Source organism: Leptopilina heterotoma, unplaced genomic scaffold, assembly GCF_015476425.1.
Source record: "Leptopilina heterotoma isolate Lh14 unplaced genomic scaffold, ASM1547642v1 Lhet_6, whole genome shotgun sequence".
Lineage (NCBI taxonomy): Eukaryota > Metazoa > Arthropoda > Insecta > Hymenoptera > Figitidae > Leptopilina > Leptopilina heterotoma.
Window position 1 is genome coordinate 3030557 of NW_025111137.1, and position 11334 is coordinate 3041890.

Genomic DNA, 11334 nt, shown 5'->3' on the forward strand with positions numbered 1-11334 from the left:
CAAGACAAGTTAAGAAGCTAAATAAGTTTAGTAAGGACCATCAGAAAGCTTATTAAATTCTGCTTTAAAATGACAACTAGTTAAAGTAGTTTTATCAAATAATGCTCGAATTAGCATATATCCGAAAGACCAACCAAGTTTCGGACTTTCACTAATTTTCATTATACAACTTCGCTTCGGTGAATTCTACTATTATAACTATATATTTAAGATGAAAATTTTGCAATTTATGGTTATAATAAAGTTTTGATTCTCCTCTTTAAAAACAGAGCAAGGAACTTAACAAATAATTAATTCCAAGATGTCATAAAACGTACCAGTTGCAAACCGAATTGTTAATCCATTAAGGATGTTGAAAACATGTTCTACCAGATGTTAATTTTTCTCCACAAGTTGCAAAGCAAAAAAAAAAAAAAAAGTTTACGATGGACCATTAAAAGGGTTATAAAGTTTTGCGTAAAATGACAACTAGCACAAGTATTTTCATTAAAAAAATTGATCAAATTAGCATATATCAGAAATACAGATAAACTTTTATACTTTAACGAAATGGTATAAAATTTTTGTTCCAAACAAACATTTCCGTAATTTCTGTAAATAGAATAAAATTTGAAATTCATGTTTCAAATGTTCTCGTCAAAATACTTCGAAAAGTATAACCAATAGTTTACGAATTTTACATCTTCCAAATAGAATATTTATTAAAATATTCATCTTGTTCTCAATTTAAAAAAAAGATTTTTTCTGAAAACTGAAAAAGTAAAAATTGTTTATACAGGAAAAGTTTTCCAAGTTCCTTTTCATAGAGCGTAAATGTTTTCAATTTTCCATTAAAAAGAGAATTCAATGAGAATTCAACAAAAAGGAGATTTTGTAGAGAAAAAGGAATCGATTCAATTTGCAAAGTTTATAAATACAGAGAGAAAATTCCTAACCGAAAGTAATTTCATGGAAACTGTCCAGTTTTTTTTTTTTGAGTTAAAAATTGTTATTACATTCTCTTACCTTAATAAACAGTCAACGATGGAACAATTGATACTTTTCTTAATTATCAAATATAGGACAAAAACATCAATATAGAGAAGAAGAACCAGGTACAATAGTTGATGATTTTCCAAAGAGAAACACTAATGTAGGCCAAATCCCACTTTGATCCTTATTCACTATTGTATCGAATGACTTTGTTTTTTTTTTCTTTTAATTCTTAGTAAACATCTATGAAAATTTAACGATTAAAACTTGAACGATTAATATATGAATAGTAATTGACAGTATTCGGTTGGTCGTTGAACAATCTTGACACGGCACGATTATAGACAAATTTTTTTTTTTTTTTTGGAAAAAACATGCAGATATATTTAACTTTTTTTCAGAACACCACAATTAGCATTTAAATTTAAATTCAAAGTAAAAACTTTGAGCTTGAAAATTTAAGGATAAATTTCACTTTTAGTATTCCGTTGTTGTATACTTAAAAATTTCACTGCTAGAAATTTCTTAGGCCACAAGATCCGTGAAATTAATGAACGATTAAAGCGACACTTTTTTTCTTCCCTTTTTTTTTTAATCACACAGCACTCGTTATTTAAGCTCCCTTAAACTTAATCTGCACCGTCTCCTTCATTTCTTCTAAGATTTAGGTCGTCGTAAGCCACTACGGAAACACTGAAACGCGATAGGGGTTGTTCACCCTTTGCATACCGTGGTCAACAGGCAAACTCCACTATAGAGAATATGTTCTAAGAGCAGTACAATATAAATCTATTTTCCTTTTTCTGAAAAAGAGAGAAAAAAAAAAAAAAAAAAAAAATTTGATGAGAAAAAAAATCGAAAACTCTTTTTTATCAAGGGTTTTGCTTCGCCAAGGGGAATGAAAAATCACCACCACTACTAGTGTTACTACTACACTACTGCCACACTGCTTTTACTCTGTATTTAAACGCTTTGTTTCCATTGCGTTCTCGTTTTGTTTTAAGCCAGTCTGCTTGCTCGATTAGTCGCAGAATTCAAATGAAAATCCACCGAACGAGAATTTCGATGCGCTTATCGCTTTCCGTCATTCGTAAACCGCGACATCTAAAAAAAATAAACTATTTTTTTCTCCTAAAAAAAATAGTATTCTCTCGAGGGAAAAAATGTAACTAAAAATCCTGAATCAGAATCGTTTTTAATCATTTTTTTCAGTTTAGTTATGTAAACTTGAATAACTATTTGATTTCTATTCAAACAATCGTGAAAATTGAAAAGTAAATATTTATACTCTCTGTATTCATCTTGATCAGAGGGGAAAAGAAGCAAATACAGTGTTAGAAAAACTATTCATATTTGAAAAATTATTTTTAATAAAAAATTTTTTAAAAAGTAAAAATTGTAAAAAAAATTAAAAGTAAAAATTAATTAGTGTAAAAAATTTAATTTCAACTTTCACTCACGTGCACACACCTTGACATTTTTTTAAAATTATGTTTATCGATTATAAAGAACCAAAAATAATTATTATCCCAAAAAGTATTTTTGTTTATTTAAATTCGATTTGTTTATTTATTTTAATTAATTCAATCGCTTCATTTAATCACAAAAAGTGCAATAACAAATTTTCCCGCTTCCGATTGATTTAAATTATACAAATTTTAAAATAAACGTATTTTATACAATATTTTACTTTCATTCCTGCATTTATTTCTCTCATTGATTATTTTTTTGTCCTTTTTCTAATTTAGCGAATAATTTTAAAAAAATTTAATTTTCTAAATGGAAAAAAGTGTAAAAAAAATAAATTATACTTTTTTGTTCTTTTTTCTAATTTGGCAAATAATACTTTAGCAGATAAAAATCAAAATAAATTTGAGAAAACAATGTAAGAGAAAGTAAAAAATTATAAATGAAGAAAATTATTAATTTTTAATTAATTAATAACAAAAGAAAATAAAAATAAGTAATGAATGGTAAAAATAAAATACACTGGAAAAAATTTATTTGATTCAAATAACCGATTACTTTACTATTATCCAATTAAATATTTACTTGAATCAAATATAATTTTTCTTTCAATCAATTAAATGGTAGGTATTTGCTTTAAATACTGATATTTTCTTCAAATACTGAAATGATTAATTCAAATATAATTTAATTGAATAAAATAAAAATTATATTTGATTTAAGTAAATATTTAATTGATAATAATCAAGTAATCGGTTATTTGAATGAAATAAATATTTTTTCAGTGAAACAAACTTTAGAAAAACAAAAAAAATTCAAAAGTAAAAAAATAAATAAGAAATTAACAATTTTTATAAATAAAAAATAGAATAACAAATTAGTGATAAATAAATAAATAATTTTCTTTTATTTTTATTTTTTTTTCGAATAACAAAAAAAATTACAGTTAAGCAAATAATGCAAAATGAGAGTAATCAAATAATATTAATTATAGAAATATAAAAAATTAGGAATCTAAAAATTTTGTTTCTTTAAATTAATATTTTCTCTTCAAATAATTGGTGTCAAAATATTTTTTTTGTTTTTCCCATTATCTTTTTGCTTATTTTTGATCCACATGCATTCGTTAAATCAGTAAACTGAATAAGTAATTTTCTATTAACATGAGAATCGATAGATATTTATCAAAGGATTATACCCTTTCCAATCAAAATTGATTTCTAATATTAATTATCCAAAATTCAAAGGGCAAACATAGCTGTCCCCTATAAAGAATTAATTAAATTTTCCCTGAAATGTGAACAAAAAAAAATTACTCTCAAATAAAAAAAAATTATCACTCTACGAATAAAAAATAAATACAAAATGTTTAATAAAATACAAAAAAAATATATAAAAATGAAATATAAAAAAAAATTAATCATCACTATGTAATTAAAAAATAAGTACCTACTAACATTTGAATAAAATATACAAAAGAAATTAATTATTACTATGTAAATAACAAATAAATACAAAAATTTGAATATAGTGTACAAAATTTATATTTAAAAATAAAATATAAAAAAAAATTCTTACAGCGTGGTAAAAAAAAATTTTCTTTCAATTCCAAATATAAAAATGCAGAAACTCTCTTTCTTAATGAGATTCGTCATTTTTCACTCGGCGTATTTGAGTAACAGTTTTTCCCGGACAATAACTGGAAAACGAAAGAGAAGAAGAAAAAAGTGAGAGAGAGAGAAAGAAAACCACTCTCCTTTCTGGATTATAGAGGGCTTTTCGTCTAACAATCCGGCGCGTTTGGCAGACTATATGAGATCGAAGGTATACACGACGCGCCCGGTTCTCGACCCGGCGATCGTAAAATGCAAAGCTTTAATATCCGCGTGTCATGAATAAAATTGTTGCTTCTCTATTTATAAACCGACAAACACAATTCACCCCATGCACGTGACTATTTGAAATTTAACTCCTGTCAATAAATGTTTAATTCAAGAATTGCAAATTATGACGGATTTTCGCACAATTTGTGTATGTATTCCCAAAAATAAAAGTAAAAAAAAAGTTATTTTTCGTAAAAATTAAAAAATAATACCTCAAGTTTATAACAGAAGGAAAACAGTAAAATGAAAAAATTTCGAAAGTAAAATAAAATCCACAATATATATTAGAATCTTCTAAAAGATAAGATAAATTTAAAATCGAACAGATCTGGAGAGAAGAAAAATAAAAAAAAATGTCTGGCAAGGTATATAATAAAGGGGAAATAAACGTGGAATTTAAAAAAAGAAAAAAAAGGAGAAATAAATAAAATAGTTGTAAAGGAAAAAATAAAAAGTAAAAGACCATTTAGAATATTGGTTTCTTTTGATCGTTCTCTCCATTTGGAATATTGATTTTTTTTTAATTTATGGAAGGAAACAACACATTTTGTGAAAATAGAAGTAAAAGAGAAGAAAAAAAAACTGCAGAGAAAAAAAGTATCTCAATTTTAAAGTCATTTTACTCCCATTGTCATAAAAATTGTCGGTCAAATTGAAAACGTTAAGTGTCAAAAACACAAAAACATTATTTTTACATGGTAATTTGCGACGCTATTTTTTAATAATTGTGATAAAAATAGTGAATACTTAAAAAAATTGTAAGAAAGTAAAAAAAAATTTCTATATTTACTTCTGTACTATTTTTACCTTTCTTCCATTTTTTATGCAATAAAGATAAAAAATAGTGGGAAATATTTTTATATTTACTTTCTTCAAACTATTTTTACCTTTCTTCCATTTTTTATACAACAAAGATAAAAATAGTAGGGAAGTTAAAAAAGAACTGGTAAAAAGAATAGAAAAGTAAAAAATAGAAGAAGAGCAAAATAGTTAGAAAGTAAAAAGTAGTAGGAATGTAAAAATTGAGGGAAGAAAAGGAAAGCAAAAAATTGAAGAGAGGTAAAAATAGTAGGAAAGTAATGAAATAGAAGAAGGGTACAAAATAGTAGGAAAGTAAAAATAAAGGGTAAAAATCACTGGAAAGTAAGAAATAAAAGGAGGATTAAAATAGTTAAACATTAAAAATAGTCGGAAAGTAAACAATATGAGAAAGGTAAAAATAGTAGGGAAGGTAAAAACAGGAGGTGAAAATCATATGAAAGTAAGAAATAAAAGAAGGATAAAAATAGTTCAACATCAAAAATAGTAGGAAAGTAAAAAATGTAAGAAATGTAAAAGTAGTAGGGAAGGTAAAAATAGAAAGTAAAAATAATAAGAAAGTAAGAAATAAAAGGAAAAAGAAATTAGTTAAAAAAATTTAAAAATATTAGGGAAGTAAAAAATGTAAGAAAGGTAAAAATAGTAGGAAAGCTAAAAATAAAAGAAAGGTAAAGATAATTAGAATGTAAAAAATAGCAAGAAACTAAAATATAAAAGAAAAACTGAAAGTAAAAAATTGTACTAGGAAGCAGGCACGTAGCTAGAGGGGGGGCCCAGGGGGCCCTGGCCCCCCCGAAATTTTTATATTGATATTTATATTTTTATTTTAACCATAGACTATCCCTCGAAAAAAATTTTGATTTCAAACTTGGATAAATAATAATAGACTGTAAAAATGAAAGAAAAATAGTAGAATACTAAAAATTAGTAGGAAGAGAAGAATAATAATGTAAAAAATAATAGTAAAATAATAATTGAGACAAAGTAAGAAATAGTAAAGAATGAAGTAGAAAGGTAAAAATATTAAAAGAGTTAGAAAAGCTGAAAAAGGTAAAAATAGTAGGAAAGTGGTAAATAATTTAAAGGAAAAAAAAGGAAATCCAAAAAATGGAAAAAGGGGTAAAAATAGTAGGTGAGTTAAAAATAGGTAAAAATAGATTTAAAAATAGATTTAAAAATATAGGGGTAAAAAAATACACATTATGGTAAGAATAGTAAACAAATAAGAAAGGTAAAGAAAGGTATAAAATAGTAAAGTAAAAAATATAAAGTACTTTCAAAATCGTAGGAGAACAAAAAGAGTAGTAAGATAAAAAAAATAATAGTAGGAAAGAGTAGAAATTATGAAATAAAAAAAAAGTTAATTACAATTAAGGTGAAATAAAATAAAAACAAACACAAATTTAAAACAATAAAAAAAAGTGGAAAATTTTTACAACAAAGAATGTAAGTAAAAGAGAAGAGGTAAAATTAAAAACAGAAATAAATGGAGATTTTCAGAAATACAAGGTGTAACAGTGGCGTTAATACATGGCAGCAGTGGCGATTTAAAGGCGTCACACAACCCTCGACAATATCGAGGTTCACAACACATTCACATTCTGTGTTTAAAAATTCCTTTTTTATTTTTCATCTATAATCATTATTTATTTATTTTATTATAATACCGTCTTTGAATTTTAATATTTCGAATTGTCGTGGATTTATGATGGATGAGCCAGAAAGTTTGGCGCACCCTTGAATTTATAAGAGGGTACCACTGATTTTTCGACATATCGCGGCGCCGATTATTTCTTTTTAAAAGGCGGAGGACGACCCACGATGGGCCATAGGCCGTGTAGCACGGCTTTTGCTACTGCCGGCTGACACAACGTGTACCTTCTCTACTAACATATCCCCTACCACTGTTTTACCCCTTCTCCAAAATATTCACCTTTCCCCCCCACTGCATCCCTCACCATCATTCACTCCCCTTCCTTCAAAAATCGAGACACTACTTGCGCATGCGTAAACCACCTCTCAACGAGAGCCTGGCTCCCTCAAAGGGGATGCGAGAGAGAAAGAGAGAGAGAGAGAGAGAAGCGGAATCCGCGCCCGGAGAATATTCGAGCCAGTGTTGCCAACTCCAGGAAAAAATAAAGAGGGGTTTTACTCGAATAATTACCACAGTTCTCTATGGAATCTCATAATCCTAAGCAACAGAATATCGGGGTTGGTTTATTCGCATCTATATAAATCAAATACTTTTTTGTATTTTATATGTACATATATACACAATATGTAATATATATATATATAACACATATAAATATATATATTTGCATGTTTAGACAAATCGATGACGGATATAGTTATACCATTTATACACACTTTAATAATATCTATGATGATCTATAACTTTTAAAGGGACATTAATCCGCCATTTCTGGAAATTGAAATTGTCATTTTCGTATCCTACAGTTATAGCTATATATAAAATATGGACCTCTAATATATTCATTCAATTATTATTCGCAAAAAACATTAAAAATTTTTGTTATCAAAAATTGAGAATAAATTGAAAGAACCACTTTCTTGTAATATTGTAATATATTATAAACTTTATATATGCTCAAAAAAGTTGATTAAATTTATTAATTAGTCTAGTATAATTAAAAAGGAGGAGGGGGTCACAGGGTACAATTTTCCAAACTTGACCTAAATTAAAATTGAATATTAACATGAGCTTTGAAATAAATTATAAACTTGGAAAATTTATTAACTTATAAAATTAAATTTTTCTCCCCTAATATTTCATTATGTTGCATAACTTTACATTCTTAATAAACGTTAAATGTTATTTCTATAAAAACAATTCAATAAAAGGAAAAGATAAAAGTTTGTTTTGAAAAATAATTTTTGTGGGTTATTGTCATTCTTTTAATGTCAAAAAAAAAAAAAACAAAACAATAAAAAACTCGTTTTATTCACTTCACAAAATTGACAAAAATTCCATTCCATATTTTTTATTTTCCTGACTTTTTCCAAATTTTCATCAAAAATATTTACTTTTTTCTTATCCTGCTAATAAATTGATATCCTGCAACGAATTTTAATATTCATGAAAGAATTCAAAATATATTTATAAAAAATTTTTAAATAATTCATTTCTTTCGAATAATTTTATGGAAATTCTAATTTAAATAATGAATGACAAACCATTTTTTAAATAATTGTATTCTGTTTGGAAGTTTTATGAAAATAGTAGATATTGAAAATCATTGAATTGCGAAAAGTTTTTAAAGATATAATTAAATTTTACAAAGAATTCTATTAAAAAATTTGGCAATATGTAATTGAATGTCTGTGGGAAATTTTATTAAATTTTTCTAAAAAAAAAAGAATTTTTGCGAACGATTTATTAGAATTTTTTAAAATAATGGAATTTCCAAGAAAAAAATTATTACTTTTAAAATTGAATTATTGTCATGAATTATTGTTATTTATGAAAATAATAGAATTTTGAAAAGAATTTTATTAAAATACCTCAGAATAATTGAATTTTTCGGGAGTAATTTTCTTATTTATCGACATAATTGAATTCATTCGAAAAATTATTTGTGTAAATAATTGAATTATTAGAAAAAATTTAATTAAAATTAAAAAAAATAATTTAAATATTTTAAAAAAAAATTTAATTAAAATTGTATTTAAAACAATTAATTTCCTTTGAACAATTTTATTAAATTTTTGAAAATAATTATTCAATCCTTCCAAAAAGTATTAAAAAAACATTTTTTTAAATAATTGATTTTTTCGAGAAATTGAAATTAAGTTTTTAAGAATAGAATTACATTTTTTAAGCAATTCCTGTGAAATTGTATTAAAAATAATTGAAATTCTGCTATGAATTTTATTATTTATGAAAATAATTGAATAGTTGCTAGGAATTGTATTATAATTCTTAAAAATAATTGAAATCCTGCTATGAATTTTATTATTTTTAAAAGTAATTGAATTCTTCATAAGAATTTTATGAACATTGTTTTAAATAATTAATTTTTTCGAAATATAATAAATATTATGAAAATTCTATAATTTTATATTCTAAGAATATTGTTACTGAAATTTCTTTAAAATTATTTTGCATCTTTTCAATTCAATTATTATTTTCTAGAATTTTCAATTATATTTTAGATACCTATTTAGAATTCTAGAATGTTATAAAAATTCAATTATATTTTAGATATTTAGAATTTTAGAATGTTATAAAAACTTTGTAAATAATTGAATTCCTGTGGAATTTTTATTATGAAAATAATTAAATGTTTGCGTATAATTTTATCGAGTTTATTACAAAATTTTTTTAATATCTGAATTCTTTTTGGGAAATTTTATTAAAATAGTAGATACCTATTGAAAATCATTGAAATGAGAAAAATTTTTTAAAATAATTGATATTAGGACAAGAATTTTATTGACATTTTTGAAAATAATTGAACTTTGAGGAAGAATTTTGTTATTAATTTATAAAGATAATTGCGATTTTGACAAGAATTTTTAAAAAAATTTTAACATAATTGAATGTTATGAGAAGAATTTTATTACTTTTGAAAATAATTGAATTTCTGCAATTATTTATAATTTTTCTAAAATTGAATTTTTTTAGTGTTTACAACTAATAATTTTAATTAAAAAATTTTTAATTCTATTATTCTTAGAATTGCTAATTTTATTTAAAAATATAGCATGTTATTTTTATAAAACTGATGTTAATAATAATAATAAACATAATAATAATAATAATAATAATAATAATAATAATAATAATAATAATAATAATAATGATAATAATAATAATAATAATAATAATAATAATAATAATAATAATAATAATAATAATAATAATAATAATAATAATAAAAATAATAGTTTTACCTTAATTAAAAGTTTCCCTTTAACAGTGTTAAACTAAAATAAGCTTTTAATAATTATCTTAGTTGTAATGAAAGCTTTAACATCAGTGGTTTATATTGAGAAAGTTGATCCTTATTGTGAATTTTTATTAAAAAAATTGCAAATATAACCAAAGACTTTTTGCTTTTTAGTTAACTTTCTTCAGAGCGCGTCACATATTTATTATTGCTTCCTCATGAGGAAGTATTGTAATATACAAAAAGTTTTTCAAATTCGATTTTTTGACATATCTTTATGTTATTTAACCTCAAGAATGCAAAAATCACATTTTTAAAAAATTTCATTCCGTATTCCGTATACTATTCCGTATACTCACAGATGAGTAGAAATTACTATTTGTTAGTAAAATTTACTAATTTTAAAACAAAAAGTCAGTCACTAATTTAAATTAGAAACTATTTTTTACTAATTCAAATAATTTCGATAAAATATTATAATTTATTATATAATTACAATAATAACAATATTAATCATTATTATTAATAATCTTATTACTATTTTTAATAAGATTAATAATATTCATTATTTATTATTATTATTATTATTATTATTATTGTTAAAATTGTAATAAATAATATTTGTTGTAATAAGACAATTCCTAGACTCTTCTCTCTAAATTTAATCATAGTTTTATCTGTCAATCAGTGATTGACTTTATACTTTCGAATCAGTTAAAAATTGGCAGTGAAAAAATGACTATAATTTTCAGTAAAGAAATTACTGAAAAATTATTATTTTTTCGAAGTTATTAAATTAGTTTAACTTGACTAATTGAATAAGTTTAAAAACCTCGACTAAAACGTCAGTTATTTTTCTAACTAAATTACCAGTAGAAAAATATTAATATTTCAAGTAGTGACTGACTTTTTGCTTCTAAATTAATTATTTTTAACTGATTCAAATTTAGAAAGTATTTAAAAAATTACTTTTTTAAAGAAATTAAAAAAATAATATTTTTGTAATAGAATTTCTTGTCAATATTACGATATGTACAAAGTATATAGAAAAAGCCACGCAAATGCTTAATAAATAATGTAAAACCCTTTGGGACAAATATATACATATATATATTTCAAACTTCTCATGAGTGTTGATGTAAACGTGTGTTGCTTTATTGCGAAATTTGGTTTGCACGCTTCAATTAATCAAAACTATGCAACACTATACATATATATATTTTAAGTAGAGAGAATATTCTGAAAATACAGAATAGGACAATTTTCCAAATTATAGATTA

At 23.7% G+C, this 11334-nt stretch overlaps 1 protein-coding gene across 10 annotated transcripts in view; it reads right to left on the reverse strand.

The window, feature by feature from the left end:
- The window catches only part of LOC122509186, a 166464-nt gene extending 159321 nt beyond the window's left edge, over positions 1 to 7143 (reverse strand). For 9 of the 10 annotated variants that reach the window (XM_043623024.1, XM_043623027.1, XM_043623026.1 and 6 more), the window contains exons 1-2: positions 6809 to 7143; positions 1006 to 1775 (exon numbers count right to left, since the gene is read on the reverse strand). The gene's annotated coding sequence lies outside the window, so the exon portion shown is untranslated. The remainder of the gene's footprint in view (positions 1 to 1005; positions 1776 to 6808) is intronic. The other variant, XM_043623019.1, reaches the window with a different exon arrangement.
- Positions 7144 to 11334: the final 4191 nt, after the last annotated feature.